Below are 17,917 nucleotides of genomic sequence, written 5' to 3' on the forward strand. Positions count from 1 at the left end.
TAATAAAATTGTCTGGATTACATATGATTACATACAAATAATAATAATAATAATAATAATAATAATAATAATAATATTTAATCATACCTACCCTCACAGAGGCTGTCAGGCTCAACTATGATGATGCATGCAAATTCTTTAGCATAATCTCTGGCCTGTTGTAGCAGGTAAACAAATGTTTATTTTCAGTTACCTCTTTTCTTAACAAAATGTTCTTTTTTAAAATTTTCAGTAAAATTTTCAGAATACATACAAACTAAAACTTTAGACATATAAATGTGATACCATGTGAAGTGTCAATACACGTGTACATTATATAATGTTCTAAACAGGTTAAATGTATCTCTCTCGTAAAACATTTATCATTTATGATGAAAACATTCAAAATTCTTTCTTCTATCTTTATGAAATATACAGCATATTATTGTTATCTCTAGTCACCCTACTGTGCAATAACACAACAGAATTTCTTGTTCTTATTTTATTGTAACTTAGTACCCATTCATAAGTCTTCCCCCATCCCTCTCTTCCCCTCTCCCCTCACCCTGTAGTAACCACTGTTTTATTCTCCTCTTCCGTTAGATCACCTACTAAGATGAGCTTTCTTCTTTTTTAAGAGTTATGTTTTGTTTCTGTTGTGTAATACCTCTATTTCTAATATTAAAAAGCATATAAAATCACCTACGGCTTTACATCATCCTGAATGAAGTATGAGGTATATTTCTGTTATATAATTAGATAATTTTATTATGCATATATACAAATATATATATTTGCTCTCCATAGGACAGATTATACATGTTTTATAGTCTGATTTTCTGCTTAATAATACATATTAATATATTTTTAAGTTTTTCCAAAATGTTAGTTGTTTTAGTCATCTTTTTTCACTGTTGTGCTCAAAAGACCCAACAAAAGTAATTTAAGAGGAGAAAATGTTTATTTGGTGCTCACAGTTTCAGAGGTCTCCGTCCACAGATGGCAGATTATTGCTCTGGGCCAGAGGTGCAGAAGAACATCCTGGTATAAGGGCACGGCAGAGGAAAACAGCTCAGAACACAGCACCAGGAAGCAGAGAGAGAATGCTCACTCACCAGAGACGAAATAATCACCCCAAAAGCACACCCTCAAAGACCTACATCCTTCAGCTATATCCTACCTACATATAATTACCACCCAGTTAATCCATTCAAATGGATTGATGCAATGATTAGGGTAATGCTTTCATAATCCAATCATTTCACCTCTGAACTCTCCTGCATTGTCTCACACATGAGCTTTTGGGGGACACCTCACATCTAAACCATAGTATCATTACTAGTTAAGTCATGTCCTTTTTGCTCCTAGGTAGTATATGCGAGTGTCTGTTCATTCACACTCTCACCAGCACTGGGTACCATGTCCCTTATTCATGTATTCTCTCACTCTTACTTGCCAATTTCATAATCAAATCATATCTGCCATTAATTTTCGTGATTTTCAGGGACACTGAGATTTAAAGGGATTGTTGACTAGTGTGTTTTTTTCTTTCATGCTCAGAGAATGTGCTTCTCCCAACCGGATCATGTTGCTTCATTGCTCACTTCTGTCTCTGTGTTGTTACCAGGATCTCAGGCTTTGTGCTCATGATGTTGATAAGAACCAAAGGCTCTCAGTTGTACCTTCAGAAGAAGTGGCGATTGTTTGAAACTCACAGCGAAGCAGCAAGGAAGCCCGGGACAGCCAATTGTCTGATCCTCAGCTGGGTGTGGACCCTTCCACTCAGTGCTGCTGGTGAGCCAGGTTCCCTTGGGAAGAGAAAGCCTGTCTGATGCATTTCCTGTCTGGTAGCTGTGTGGGCACTGACTCAGCTCCTTCAGAGCTCCCCTGGGATCAGGATTCCTCCTGGCTTAGCTGCTCCCACTTGGAGGGGAGGAGCAACTAAGATGGGAGGACTGAGCTGTCTCCTGCTTCAGCTGGACCAGATAAGTCAGATGAGAATGAGACCAGGACTGCAGGATCCAACAAGGGTGAGTCCAAAAGAACATCCTCAGGAGCACTTAAATCGCACAGGGGAAGACATCATTCTGCTGGAAGGACAGTTGGCTATTGCTTACTTTCACTTACTTTCACACACTTTGCAGTGTGTAATATGGTTTTTATATACATCACTATTTCATCTTTGCAATGGGTTGGTGAGAGTGGCATATTGCAGTCAACATTTAAGCATCATGAAACTGAGCTTGGAGCTCAGCTCTGTGTTCTGAATATGACTCTGATTCTATCTGCCTTTAACTGTCCCTTCACACCAAACCATAGCAGGTTAGGGGCTCCATCAGGAATTGACTGGTATCTTCAATTTAGTGTCAGAAAGCACCTGCCTTCCTATCCTCTTACTCCTTGTGGATGGGAGCAGGGACTTCTGAGGCCAGAAGTAGCAGATGACAGGATGGTTTAGGGCTGGGCTCTATGTTGCTTTAGTGGCTTGTCCAATAGAATCCTTTAGAAATGGGCCTTACCTGTCCACTCTGTGGGGAATGGATGGCAGAGTAGCACATCTGACACTTTCCCCCTTTGAGCTTTATAGTATCTCGTGGTATGCTTTAAATAGGGTTTCTTACCAAATCTGCACCGTTGGACAGGGGGCTCAGAACACTCAAAGCACAGCTGCTTAGCCACTTTCACAAGTTTGACTAGAACTGTTTCCCTCTGTCCCATCTTTCCAGGTGGTCTAGCTGAGATGGTGCCCACTCAGCCAAAATTAAAAAAAAAAATTCAAAAGGACAGGACTAAGAAGACAGTTTTCACTGATTTTGATATAACTTTCCTATATACATATATGAACATGCCTTGGTGAATCTCTACATCATGTACAAGACTGGGATCCCAGTTAGAATAAGACATACTCTATGTTTGTATAAGTATGTCAAAATATATTCTACTGTCATGTAGAACTAAGAGGAACAAATTAAAAAATCAGGATCAAAGCACATTTAGTTGTTTGGTTTAAACTACCTGCTGCTACAACTTATTTTCTTAAACAAACAAACAAACTTCCAAAATCAATCAATCAATCTTTGTCTTTCTTATTTCATTTTCCATACATAAGAAAGTATGTTCTAGGTCTTTTTTGTTTTGTTTTGTTTTTATTTGAGGGGGAGTTTTAAGTATCCTGAGCATCCCTGTGCTATATAAACTATCCTGTTGTGTTGAAGTTTGCTCATCTACTTGCCTGTATCTTCCAATAAACTGGGAACCCCTTAGGGCAGAAACCACTTTGATCATTTGAACTTTAATATCTCACCCAGTGCCTAACGTGTAAATAAATAATGACTGAAGGGAGAATGAATGAATGAAGAAACATTGATTATAGTTCCAGGCCGCTGACAATATAGTTAAGGGTCAACATTTTCTCCTCTGACAAATAAGTAATCTCAGTTAGGCAAAAGTTCTGAGAAGGTGACACTTAGGAGGGACCTTTAAGAAATTCTATGATGTCTTTTTATAGATGGATCTCCAGAATGACGAGGAGAAGCATCTAAAGTCATTTGGTGCATTAGAGTAATAGGAGAGATAGGTGAACAGATAGATGATGGGAGTTAATGCCTCTATATATCCTAATCAACACACAGGTATGCCTATAAACACACTCTGTCCTTATATACAAGTGTGTTTAAACAAACTTGAGTGTGTTTAAACAAACAAACAAGCACAGGTTCACACGAATCTTCTAGAATACTCACTGAATGCTTCCTGACTTCTCTCCTCCCTCCCTCCCAAGGTGCATTGGCTCACTTCTGAGGATCACTGATTGCAGAGACTTAGCTCTGAGGATAGCAGGCCAGTCAGAAACCCTTTCTGATCACAGTAGCTGAAATTGACCAAGCCCAAGCCAAGGTGTGAAGAGAAGGCTTCTGATTAGAGAGACAGTCAGGAAGTGACATCCAGGAGGCATTCTTCTTTGGGAGTAGCTTGTACCTGAGCTGGTCCGTGACAGTGCAGTACCTGGCTTGAGGAACACTCTTTGAGAGTCCAGAGAAACTTCCTTAGTGAGGAACTGACATAGAGACTATTGTTGCCAGTTATTAAACTTAGAACTGCAACATATCAAAAAGCCCTGTGATTTGCGGTGCTGCTGTGTACAGCACACCACCCCCTTCCCAAGTAGGCAGACCCAGAGGCTGGCGACACAAGCCAGTCCTTCCGCTGATAAATGAAGTCATACATTCCACAGCAAATCCCCAGATGCGTTCAGTCTGTTATCTGTGGATTCTTCCTCTGGTCTCCAGCCTCCCCTTTCACACCATCTGTCTTATCTCTTGTTTGTCTTCCAGTACTACAAAACGATCTTTTGCTCTCTGCCTGGCCTTTGCAGGCCAACACGCTGCCCCCAGAGGAAACCAGGCCTCATGCTTCTGGGCAGATGTCCTGATGTTTCTGACCTTGACCTCATTCCTCTCAAGCAGGGCTTTCTGGCAGCCTTAGCCAGGCTCTTATCTCTCCTATCAGTACAAGGGTGTCAGAGTGTCCCAGGGAAACATTAATCAAGGGCCCCATCCTGACATCAGCTCTTTAGAAGCTCTCGGGTGACTTGAGTGCTTCTGGAGGTCTGGGCAGACCACACTGGGCCGCTTTTATCCACTGACTCTCGTCCCTGGGCAGCCAGCTGATTGATGGCAAAATGGAAAATTAAACATTTATGCATGGAAGACCAGAAAAGCACAGGAAGAGTTTAAGTGCATGTGTTTGCAGGAGAAGCATTATCCTTATCGGCACGGTGATTCCTCTGAACACCATTTGTCTCATCACTACAGGGCTCACGAAAGTCTCCTCCTGGGACATCTGTCTTTGGACTGACACATCTTTTGGGGCCATTGAGCTGCTTTTCCATACAAACCATAGTGAAAGACCTGTGATTACTTTCAGCTCCTTCCAGGTTTGTCCAAGTAATGACCTCTCCGGTTTATTTCCTGAAGTCTGCTCCCACCCTACCTCCCAGATGCATCCTTTTCCAAGAAATAGTCCAGAACCTTCTACTTGACTTCAGAGAAGACTTGGGAGTACCAGGGGAAGGAGGATGATGTCCACATTGTACTACTGAATGTATTTCATGATCAAAAGAAGTAATGTTCTTTCTAGGCCAGGTTAGAACTGCAAGAGATAACCCTCATCTCAACGGAAGTTAAGAACGTTCTAACAGTTGTTGACCAGCAAATTATATGCACTGTCTTGGGAGGTGACAGGATCCCCTGCATCTGGATTTTTTTTAATGCTAGAAAACTGTCTTAGTAATGATGGAAAGGGCCTTGTTTTGAGAATGGGAGCAGTTGTTTTTAAAAGCTCACCCAAAATCTAAGATTTTAGTAATTTCTTCTGTATTCTTGACCTTTCAAGCTTTTGCCTGATAATATTTTAGAATCAGTACTAAAAGGATTTGTTAGGCTTGGATCTCCTACAAGTATGGAAGATGTGTCTTTAGGAAAAATCAGTATTTTTTTTTCTTGAATAAAGAACAAGGTTGAAACAGAGAGTTTAAGTTAAAATCTATGGGTTTTGATACCTAATTCCTCCAGTTTCCATATTAATTTTGGTTTTGAAAAGTTACCTGCAAACTTAAGTGGCAGCAGTGTTCTAAGTAGAGAAGTAAATGACCCTTAGTTTATAATACCTGGCAGCTGGCTAAGGGTACAAAGAACTCCTCTGTTGGAATTACGTTATTGCAGCAATTTGGTGGAAAATGAGAGTGACTTTGGATTCCTCAGTGGTTCCCCCCGACCTATATTTCTTTTTCTGTTTCTCTTTCCCTTTGTTTCCTTTCCTCCTTCCTTCCTCCCTTCCTTCCTTCCATCCTTTATATTATACTAGGCCATTGTCATAAATATGTGACACAAATGGAGATGCCGCGAGGACCTTAGGTTTACTCAGCATGGCATCAGAAAGACCATTTAGAGAACAGGCACGTTACTGGACAATCATTTTGATTTCAGAGCTGCAAGAGACAGTATGGTGGTTGAGCACAGGCATTGAGGTCTGGTCAAGATGAGTTTTAAATCTGGTTTGACCTTTATACCTCTGAATCTATTATCTCATTAATAAAAATGGAAGTAATTATCCATAACTTTGCTGTAAATCAATACCAGTAGATATTAGCGGATCTTAGAATAATACCAATTGACCATTGATCAGGGCAGGTAAGTACTGATTCATTATAAATTGTTGGGATAAAAAATAATGTGTTCATATTTTAGGCTATTGTAACAAAATACACAAAATATCTTGGAGGCAAAAGCTTATAAAATAAATTTATTTCTCGTAGTCCCAGGTCAAGACATCAACAAATTCTGTGTCTTGTAAAGGCCATTATCTTTTGTTTCATAGAAGGTAACTGCATCTTCTCTTGGTGGGAGGGGAAAACTAGGTCCTTCAGCCCTGATCCCATTCATGATTGGTTCCACCTTCACTGTATTGTCACTAACACGTCTAAATCCCAAATGCTTCTCCATAATCACCTCCTAAAGCCTTCACTTGTTTATGCAATCACATTGGGGATAAAGTTTCAAAATACGAATTTTAGGGAGCGAGACACATATTTAGATCACAATACTGTCTTAAAAAGAAAAGCTACAGATGATGTGTTTCAACTAAAGGGACCATTCATTCTGTAAATGTGCTATGATGTTGAACAATTTAAAAGGCGCTGATCTTAAGGAAGTGACATTCACAGACATAGAACATGCTCACATTTTTAAGAAAAGCATATTTGGGAACTCCATGATTCTTAAAGGTAAACCTGGTGATCTGGTGACATAAGTAGGCTCAGAATATAAGGGATACAGGATTGAAAGAGTTTTCTTATTGATAGAATATGAATGTCATAGAGGTGAAAAGATGCTGAAGAGCTTTACCCTTTTTGGAGAAAGAGCTACCATTAAAAAGCTTAGTTTTACCATGGGGCCAAGTCACTTGATAGGTGCAGGGATCCTAGACAAGCAAATGAAATAAATATCAGTCATACACTGTACATGAGACACTTTGCTGGGGAGTTATACACGTTTCCTTGTGTCTTCACAACTCTGAGAAGGAGGTGGTGTTTTTGTGAAGCTTTTTTCTATTTTCAGGAAGTATCACATTTTAGAGCAAGGAATTTTTCTCAGAATTACTAGCTGTTTTTTGACATGTGCCTTCCTTTTATCTGTCTTGAAATACTTCCATTCAACTCCCTTGTGCTGATGTACTCAAGTTTGTTTATTCTAAACCCAGACCTCAGTGACTCCATAGTCTGTGATCTTATCTTCTTTTATCCTTTGCTTTTCAAGATAAACTTTATTATTCCTCTTATATATGAGTGCGTGCACATACATACAGAGACATTCTAGAACCAATCCCGTTCCATCATAACCATCAATTTGTGGGTCTTCCCATTCCCTGAGAGCATGAAAGGCAGTTTTAATCATGTTTGTGTACCACGCTCTAGGGCACAGTTTTTCCATCAAGGACATATTCAAATTGACGAATGAATGAATAAATACATGAATTTAAAAATAAATTCTGACTTCTCTCTGGATCTTTCCAGTTATGATAATCTTCAGTATTAGGCACAGACAATATTGGGTAAGGAATAGCAGAATAACAACATTCACCATTCCACAGCAGAGTGGGATGATGTTCTTGATCATTTTCAGAATCTTCTTTGAAAGAAGCAAATGAATTCATGGGACGTTTTTCTGCCAACTTGTATCCATCATGAAAGAATCCATAATAATTTATAACATTTTCATCCCAGTCCTAACCAGTCATCTTAAAACACAATCAAATGTTTCTTGATGATAATCAGTGCAGGCAAAGTGGGAAACCCAGTTTCTGCGACTCTGGCTTTCCTACAGGGTAAAGTTGTTATCACCCTTCTCGGAAACTACATTAAGAACATTATCTTGGGGTCCCCTGGAGACACACCCCCACTCACACACATGCATTATGAAGGGTTTGTTCCATTCTCATGTCAGATGGGCTGGTGGTCAGCCATTTCAGTCTTAATGAAAAATATCTCTTTGGTGTGTGATCTCATATACAAATAGTTACTTATGTTGGGCTCTCCTCTACCTCAACCCATCAAACCACACTCCTTGGGGATTTCTCAATGGGCCTTAATATATCATGAGAAGCAGAAGTTGTCATGTGTCAAAGGAATTTCCCCTCCTTATGCTGTCTTCTGTCATAATATATAGACTTTCCCTTACTACATATCAAGTCACTGATATATATGATTACATTATCTTGGCATTTGTTTTTCTTGAAGGGATCTGAAACACATGATATATTTGGAACAGATATTTTTTTAATGTCTGTGAATTTAAAAGCAGGGATGTGGATAACATAAAAGAGCAGGGGTTTGGTTCCTTCTCTTCCTTTACTGAACTTTCTAATCAAAGAGACCACAATGGATTTTCGGTTTTAGAATCACAAATGTATATCCTACAGGGCCATTTAAGGCATGTGTTATAAGTTTTGCAGTCTAGCTCGGTTATGTTATTCATTCTTAATTCTATCTCCAGCTCTACCAGTGCTCAGTACAGATGTTCAAAAAATAATAAGTGGTATTATCTCAGGTGTCAGTCAGGTCACTTTAAGGCTTGGTGACCTGGCCATGATTTTCAGCCACCCTGTACTTCACCTGACTTATATGCTCACCACTATTGGGTGACTATATTTGAAACCCATTATCCGCTCTTGTACTAGAGCTGAACTCTTTGAACTCATGATCTATTTTGCAGCGGAAAAGCTGTTTTATGTTCTTTGTCCCCTGCCCCATTTCCAGTCTTTTACCATGACTTTCCCGTCTCCTGGTTTATACACTGTCATGAAGAACTATCCACAGGCAAGGCAACACTAGACAATGTATTGAGCTTCTTTGAGCCTCTTTCCTTGTGAGATGCAAAGTTCACAACATCACATGAAGGTTGTTGCCTTTGAATTCATGCAAACAAAGTGTGCTTATGAGCATTTTAAACTTCTCTACACTGAAGAGACACTGATTGCCCAGCGGAGAGGCCAAGCAGGGGGCATTATGAAGGAACAATGGAAGTCCTGACCAAGAAGCAGAAGCAGCAATTGATACACCTACTATGTACTGCATGTCAGATATGGGACTGAACTTTTCTACCTGAAGTGATACCTTTAATTTTGGGCAGAACTTTGAGTTGCAGGTATCCTCCTCTGTAAATGAAGACACTAAGTTTCAGAGAGGTGAAAACAAAATGAAACATTTTTTTTTTTTTTCTGGCTAGGAGAACCAAGATTTGACCAAGGTTTAAATGAAACAAAAGTCCTAGTCTGCATTAGGTTAGTGGCTTACAGAATGCTCTCATTTAGTCTACTTTGCTTTCAAATCATACAGCAAACCCATGAAGACCCATATTTAAAGGCTGATATAAATAGGGATAGTGTGATTTAAAGAGATAAAGAACTCCAAAGCAGGTTAAGTGGTCCATTCATGCAATGAAGCAACACACAGCCATTTTTAAAATGATGACAAAAAGCCTATTTTGGCATTGAGAAATGTGTTGTGCAGGTAGTTGAATGATTCAGGCAGGCTGGAGAGCAGCATGCCTGCGATCCATATTTATGAATGAATATGCATTGCTTCCATAACAGAAAAAAAATGGTTATGCTATCTGAATTTTGACAATTAACATAAACTCCCCTCACGGTGATGCATGCCTGTAATCCCAGTGATCTGGGAGCCTGAGGCAGAAGTACTACATGTTCAAAGTCAGTCTCAGCCCCTTAGCAAGACCCTATCCCAAAATAAATAATATTTTAAAAAGGGGGGCTGGAGTATGTAGCTCAGTGGCAACGTGTCTCTGAGTTCAATCTCCAGTGCCAACAAATACGTAATTAAATAAATTCTTTTCCCCACCCTAGCCAAAACCAAATCAAGACACATCATTGTCTTAGCTATCTAATGAGTGTCTCCCTTACTATCTGTACACTCCACAGGGGCAGTGGTCATGTTTGCCTATCACCTGGCACAGGGACTGTCACAGACTGCATTCACAAGTGAAATGCTTTCTTTGTGTTGATACTGGATGCATGTATATAAAATATAATGTATGTTAGAAGCCTCCTCATTTACATTTATTTGTCTTCAAGTTTTCCGGTTGTAAAAAAAGAGTTTTTTTATTCTTCAATCTGCAGTCTGTGGGACACTTCTTAATCTAAGATCGATCTATCTATATATATATACACACACACACATACATACAAACACACATATATACATCTTTTATGTGTGTGTGTGTGTGTGTATTATTCACTTTTAAGGATCATTCTTAAAATGAAGAAATGACAGAAATCACTCAAAGTCCCAAATTGCTGCTTTACCCCCACTGCTAAGAATAAGCCTTGCTGCAACTGTGTGCATGCTCCTTCACTCAGCCATGCTAGTCCAGCTTGCAATGAAAAGGGTCCTAGGAGCCCTTGACTGCCTACCTTCAATACCAGCCTATGTTTTTCTTTTTGTTCTGTTGAGCCACATCCTCCCTGTTTGCTAAACCTCTTCTCCTTACCTGTTTGTTTCGAACCATCTTCCCTCTGCTCCAAAGTGGGTGAGAACAGCCTTGGTTATAAATGTCCTTGGGTGAATTTATTCTTCAGTTGACAAGCCAGATAAAGGTACTTCAAAGAGATATGCAAAGATAGGAACAAAACACAGGAAAGGGCTTTTTCCCTAGGGTGGTTAAAGATAGTAGTGGGTTGGAAGGAAGAATAGGAATCACAGTGGAGAAGTGAAGTGAGAGATCTTAACAAATTGTGAGGGTCATCTCTCTCTCACACACACAGTCCATCAAAATGATGGGAATAATGAGGAAGGTTTGCAACCATCATGTGAGTTAAGCCAAGAGAAATTTAATGCAAATGCTGTGCAAAATTTGAAGTGAGCTTCAGGAAAAGTGTTTTATTTGATGGAACAGACTTGATAACTTGAATGAGTTAGAATAAACAAGAAGGGCATAGAGTAGGCAAAGCCTTTTTGGCGAATGCATTGTAGCAGACACACCCTTCTTTCCAAATGCATTTCGGGCATGCCAAGCTTCCTAGCAGAGTCCTAAATATTGGTGTTCAACTTCCATATCCTTCTTTGTTCCTCTCTAAATTGCAGAAGAAATGAAATGAACTGGAGTAGGAAAAGTCCAGACTAGCCGGCTTCCGACATGCTTTTTTACTCCCTTTCATCTTTTCAGTTCTCTGTCTTTAAGACCTCTGTTTTTGCTCTTGAGCTCAAAGTTTCAGAGGAACAGTACAGGCACCAGTATTCTGGGTTTGCCTTGAATTCCTCTGTGTTCAACTTTGCTAAGCTTGCAGACGCCAGTTTAGGGACATTCAGTGGGAATGCAAACAGCCATTAGGAATTTTATTGATCAAAAGGAACATGTTTAAACAATCCTCAATAGATTTACAAATTAGGGAGCCTGCACGTTAGAAATCCATTCTGTGAGCATTTCCTTCTTTTTAATTGCCCGCTTGCTCCTTCATTACGTTGGCATTCTCCGTCACTATGCAATGGTGCAGCTGTTCCCCCCCAGTGTTTGTCTCTTTCAGAGTAAACTATTAACTTGCCATTTCAATCTTCTAAAAAATGCTTATGATTGACAAAACTTTATGAAACAGTGGCAAATTGGAAGAAAATTATTGCAAAGAACAAGGAATAGCTAAGCCGTATTTGGAGAGAATTTTATCATTGTGAACTAACAGTGTAATTGGCTGGTTAACAATATTATAAACTGGTTGGGGTTTGAATCCTCATCCTACTCTCTTTTTTTTTTTTTCCTTTTCTTAATTCCACAGACTGAAAGTTGTACAATTTCATGTCATGGGCATTGAAAGAGTTTCCATTTGAGACATTTTTTTGCTTAGTTCATTTAAAAATGAATACCATGAATACTGAAGGTGAAATCTGATAATGGTCTTTTTAAGATGAAGTACCAGAGAAGTTTTAACTTTGTGTTTTGCACTCACTAGTGAGTTAGCTGCTCTCTGAACAGTACCCCACTTCTCCTTGTGTAATAAGACACCACATTAAAATAGCCAGGGAAACAGAAACCTAAGTAAACTGGACTTTTCTCAAATTGTCCCTAGTAGTGATTTATTTTAACTGAACATAATTCACATGTAATAAACATGCATTTTAGTGTGGAGTTGAGCAACTTTTGAGACATAATTATCCTGCTGCCATTATCCACCAGATTGAGAAAAATCAGATTCCAGAAAAGTGGACTTTGAAGCATTATTTTTGTTGGTTTTCAGATGCCCCCTCTCCAAAAGTCATGTGAAAATTTCCTAGTGAAGATTGCTCCTTCCATTTTTTTTTTAAAGAACCATAATTGTACATCCTAACTGAGCCTTGTCTAGACCTTATTTTTGAAACAGCAGCTGGGTAAATGGATGACAGAAATTCAATGGGGTGCCATGGTTGGGGTCAAATATCAGCTCCCTTTTTCAAGACTGAAATTCAAGTCCTTTGAGCAATGCCCTTTTTAGTCCTCTGTAGCTACCCCTTGAGCCTCAGACCACAACTCTTTGTTCTTAAATAGAACACACCAGCAGGCAGTGCTGACACGTCATTTATGGAACTTATTTATTCATTTATTTATTTATTTTCATTGAGACTGCAGCAGCTGCATAGCTAAATGCCTGCATAATGGTTAATTAAAATAGCTTTTAGATATTATATTTTTCAATTAAGATGCAATTCACCAAACCAATCAATTATAGGTTATTATAAAATTTCAAAGGTGACTTAAAGTGCAATAGCATGGAATTAAGAAACCTTAATTTGCTCGAAAGGGCCACCTTCACTTTAAAGTGTCAACCAGCAAATGGTGTATGATCTCCAAAAAGTAGTTATAATTATATCTACTCCCTCGCCATGTCTGACTAATGCATTAAAATGTATTAAGAGGGCAATTTAGAAATATGCCTCAGAAGTTGCCCCTACACTATTAAATCAGGGGCAAGGAATCCTACTCTGTGTGCCAATTTGCTGGTGATTTATTCTGCCCTTGAGATACATGCAAATTTGGAACAGCGCAGGTCCCTTTCTGGGACATGAAGGCCTGCTCTTCCTTCAGTTTTGTTAAAACACCCCTGGACATACCCAGAGGTGGACAAGCACAGTATTCTGGTGGCTGCTTCTTCTGACAGAATCTCATAATGGGAAAACTTTCATTAGGCACGAACTGTGGGTGTCATTAAAAGGGAACAAGATGAGTATTGACACTGGGAAGCAAAGGTCAGCCAGAGGCCTGCCTTTGCCATTACTGCTCCTTTTCATACGTATCTAATCATTTCAGGTCCCGATGAGGACTTTGTGTGCGGAATTCCTGCTTCAAATGTTGTAATACATCAAGCCAAGGTTCATCTCAAGAATGTGCTTTGAAAGCTGTTCCAATTTTGCTGCCGTAAATTTATTATTTAAAGAAAATGCTGTGACATAGAATATTTTAGTATCTTAAAAATGCAGGAGGGCTAACGCAGACGGGAAGGGTGGATGAGGAATAACCTCCATCAATTGATAATGGAGCCAGACTGGCCAGTGAGGCCAGAGGGATCCAAAGTGGAGGATCCAGAAATAACAGGAGAGCAGAGAAGGACTTGTGTATCTCTGTGTGAAACTGATCCCAGGGTTGATGCCAGCAGTAGATACCTGGGCAGTTCTAGTAGCTTTACAGTCCTGATCAAAGACACCTGCTCATCCATTTCTCCTTATTTTTCCACCAAGGGCAGCATTAACCTCTAACCGCAGCACCTCCTACTGCCTTTTGCCTAGAAATGAACACCCCATGCCCCCCCTCCCATCTTATCAACCCCAGTGTGGCTGGTTCTTGTTTCTGACCTCTTGCCAGCTCCCCAAGGAATTAAAAATGAGTACAATCAGCTTGAGCCAAGATGGGAAGTGCTGGGACATTCCCACCCTGGAAAGAACTCTGCAGCCCTAAGCAGCGTATGGTTGATGTTAGAAAGCTTGGCTCCCCGTTTTCATAATCACGCAATTGAGGGAAAATCTTGACCCTTTGCTCTTTAGTGGCCTCATGTGTAAAATTAAGTTTGCTTCATGATTTTTGGACAGATCAATAATATAACAATGCAGTGTGCTGGCACAAATCAAGGACTCCGTGTGGTGTGTGGTTGTCCCTCTTTATCTCAGCCTCCAACATTTCTCCAGATGTTCTCTTCGACCTTCTCCGTTCTGCAGCCTCTGACCATTTGCTGGTGCCATCAGAACACTGGGGAGGAGATTGGTGTCCTTGGCCTGCACTGGGAAGGTCCTGACACCTGAGGCTTGCATCTCTGTGCCCTTATCTGGGATCCACTGTCTGGCGGCACTGGTTTCCTACTGGCCTCCCCTTCCAAGGGGAGAATACTCCTCTTATCCTCTGAGGGCATCAGTGATGGAACACTTGGAGCAGCACTGTGACACTATAGCTACAATTGTTTGTTCATTAATTTAGCAAGGATATGCAGAAGCCTTCCTGTAGAGCCCCACTCAGATATTTCCTCCCATTTCCCCACATTCTTGTTGATCCAAATCAACTTCAGCTTCTCCCATATTTAGTTATGAACAATACTCTTCAAGGCCATGCTGTTGCTGATGCAGACTAATTATACAAGGCAGAGGCTTCTTGAGGGTACACGAATAAGTATAAAATACCTTTCCCCAAATATGGATGTAGCATCTCACGAGATCCTCTAGCTCTGCCTAGCAGAGCTGGGTATCTTTGGTAAGTTGTTGGCCTCTCTGAGCAGCAATTTCCCCCTAAACTTAAACCATTGCTAATAACAGCTTTTATCCAGGATTCTGGTAAATATTCTCAAGGAAGCATTTATCACATGGAGGCTCAGAGTGAGAATACAACCCTCCCTTCAATCAGTCCTCCCTTCAATCACATATCCCATCTGTTTTCTTAAAATTGATCATGGTCCTGCAGTGTGTCCAACATCACTAGCTTTGCCACTAACCAGCAATGATATCATGAGCAATGTGAGGAGCCCCTGAGACTCAGTTTTCTTTGTTTTCCATAAAATAGCAATAAAAACAGTGCCTCAAATAGAGGAATGTTGTGAGCTAATGACCATGAAACACTCATCTATGTGTGCTCCAAATAAGCACAACAAATGAGCAGGTTGTTATTACTGTATCATCAAATACATCTCTAGTATTATCATGGAAAAAGCAAGACCCTCAATTACTTTGGTTAGTGACAGCTAAATGGAGTGAAGTCACACTCTTCTTGCTGTGGGAGAGAGTGCTAGAGGGACTGTCTTGGTACACAACAGCAGTCACAGGAAGACCAGAAGGACTTGCAATGAGATTCTCTTAGCTCACCTGATCTCTCACCTTTGTCAATAGGAAATCTCCCTACTACCAATGGTGTATGTCAGCTGCTAAGATATTCTTCCTGCTGTTTGGGTAGGGGACAGTTCAGATGAAATCAGTCTCTACAAGGAATGCAACTTCTAAATGGCCCCAAAGATGCACCATCCAGATATTTTTCTCATGGGTACCCAGATATATTGACACCTAAGGATCAATGAGAACCATCCAAGAACAACTGTGCACGTGATTGCTGCGTATTACAGAGCAGGCATTCTATATACATCATCCTTTTTGAACACTTAGACTAAAACTGTGAATCAAATAATGCTCCTGTTTTACAGATGAAGAAACTGAGCACTTTGTACAGGTGAATTAACTTGACGATTTTCATTCACACGGTTTTTATAGGAGGAATTGGAATTTGTAGTTTTTCTTGAGTCTCATCTTTGTTCCTTTTCCTCTAGGACAGCTCAGAAAAATGTCTGGGATACATTCTGTGATGGACGCCTGTGTATTTCATCATAAGTGAATGGTAAGTGGCACTTTATCCATGTATTTTAGAAGAACTAAGAATTCAAAATTATTTCTGTTGTCTCTGTGAGAGCAAAGAAGGGCTATATTCCCAGGGCTAGTGTTAAAGTTAATGGGCTGGATCACAAATGAAATTAGACAGATGAGTAACAATCATAAAAATGGTCTTTCTTTAATATGTGGCATTATTCTCTTCTTTACAATAAACATATTCTCCTAATTGAAAGACTAAGTAAAATTTCCTGGCGCTTGAACAGAGGGACGTGCAGCAGCCCCAAGAATCTCGTGATTATTTAACACCTTTCTAACACACCTTAGGATTCCGATTTTCTAGATGAGGAAACTGAGGCCGAGAGAGTGACTCACCTGAATGTCAGGCAGAAGGAAGAAAGTGGGAGATCCAGGTGGGGATCTAGTGATTTCTCTGGCTCAGTCTAGGTGCCATTTCCTTCTGGAAGCCACTTCACTCCACATAGCTTAGGGAGTGGCGAAACTATGGGCTCTGTGCCTGTCAGGTGCTGGTTCTGATCCTAATGTCCTCTTATGTCTACAGGACCTTGCTAGGTCCTGTCATCCCTCCGAGCTCCAGTGGACAGCGTAAAGACATTACTTGCCTCCTGAGGCTGTCGTGACAATAGATCTGCCTAGCCAAGCTTGGCACATGCTTCTTATTGGCGACAAATGCTACTTGTGCTTCTCTCCCTGAGGACAGTCCTTTTGATAAATAAAGTTAACCTTACCCCATTTCTCAGATGAGGATGCCCAGACCACGGCAGCTGACAGCTTGCATGGCTTTATGTTCAATAAAGAGGCACATGGAAGATTTATCAGCCAGATGTGACAAATGGGGCCCTTTCCCTTTTCATTAAGTGGTGGCGGGCCATATATCAAAATTACCACCTGTCATCTCTCTTGATGACCTCTGAGCTATCGATCCTTGTAATTTTCTTAAACGAATATTCCATCTATAGGACATGTGCCTGCCAATTTCAGAGATCAATACCAGCCTTTTTGGTGGTCATTACAGGAATTTGTTATGATACCGTCAAATAGATGTCCGAGTCAGAGGGAAGCAATTCGTTCTGTCCAGCGTAAATAGACCTCAGCATTTTTGTTGAAAAATGCAACAGTCTCAAAGAATCACTTTCTGTGATGAGAGGTTCTTATTTGGAAGGTACTATGCTCCAAGGGAATTTGAGTCAGTCATTTTTAAAGTGTTTGAACATTGTTTTGTTTGTTTCCTTAAACCCTACAGTGCATCAGACTTAGTACTTAATGCCTATCAGAGGTCCTATAGGATATATAAAAAAATACATATATTACATATATTATATGCATATATACACACATGTGTGCAAATACATATATATGTACATGATAGAACCACTGACTTGAAGAAATCACCTGAACATGAATAACTACTAAATGACTAAGTCTATTAAGTGTGTTATATGTTAAAGGAAGGATGTAGCCAATATACTATGAGATTTTAGAAGACAAAGAAAACACCCAGTTGCCATCTGCGTATGTTATAAAAGACTTCATTGATTTTGAAGTTTGAGAAGGACTTGGAGAATTATACATAAGGCAGCAGAGTATATTAATGAGAGATGGAAATATATAAGCAAAAAAGTATGGCTATAAATAGTGGATAGACTATACACCATATAAATTTAGGGGCAGGACAGTGTGACAGTGTCTTGTTTTCCTGGCCCTGTTGTAAACACATAGTTGGTGATCATCAATGTTTTTTGAATGACAGTGATTATGAATAGATTGAACAAAGCTTGAGGACAATTAGTGTTTTACTATAATCTAAGTATTATAGATCCGATCTCTGAGAAGTTTAGAATAAGAAAGAGTGATAGAGGCCTTGCTGTAGCTAAAGTTATGAATATAGCTATCAAACACGTACACATTTCCCCTGCTATGTTCAGTGTGTGCTTGTCAAAGTTGATTAACCCATCCAGTCCCAAGTTTGCAATTCTGGGAATGTTTCAATGAAATTATCATATATATGAAAAATGCAAATTA

General features: G+C 39.9%; 1 long non-coding RNA gene across 1 annotated transcript in view; it reads left to right on the forward strand.

Annotated features, from left to right (window-relative positions):
- Positions 1–1,841: 1,841 nt before the first annotated feature.
- Positions 1,842–17,917, forward strand: part of LOC125612987 — a 77,905-nt gene continuing 61,829 nt past the window's right edge. Inside the window, exons 1-2 of the long non-coding RNA XR_007343486.1 lie at positions 1,842–2,009; positions 15,817–15,884. This is a non-coding gene — a long non-coding RNA (uncharacterized LOC125612987). The remainder of the gene's footprint in view (positions 2,010–15,816; positions 15,885–17,917) is intronic.

Source organism: Marmota marmota, unplaced genomic scaffold (genome assembly GCF_001458135.2).
Source record: "Marmota marmota marmota unplaced genomic scaffold, marMar, whole genome shotgun sequence".
Classification (NCBI taxonomy): Eukaryota; Metazoa; Chordata; class Mammalia; order Rodentia; family Sciuridae; genus Marmota; species Marmota marmota.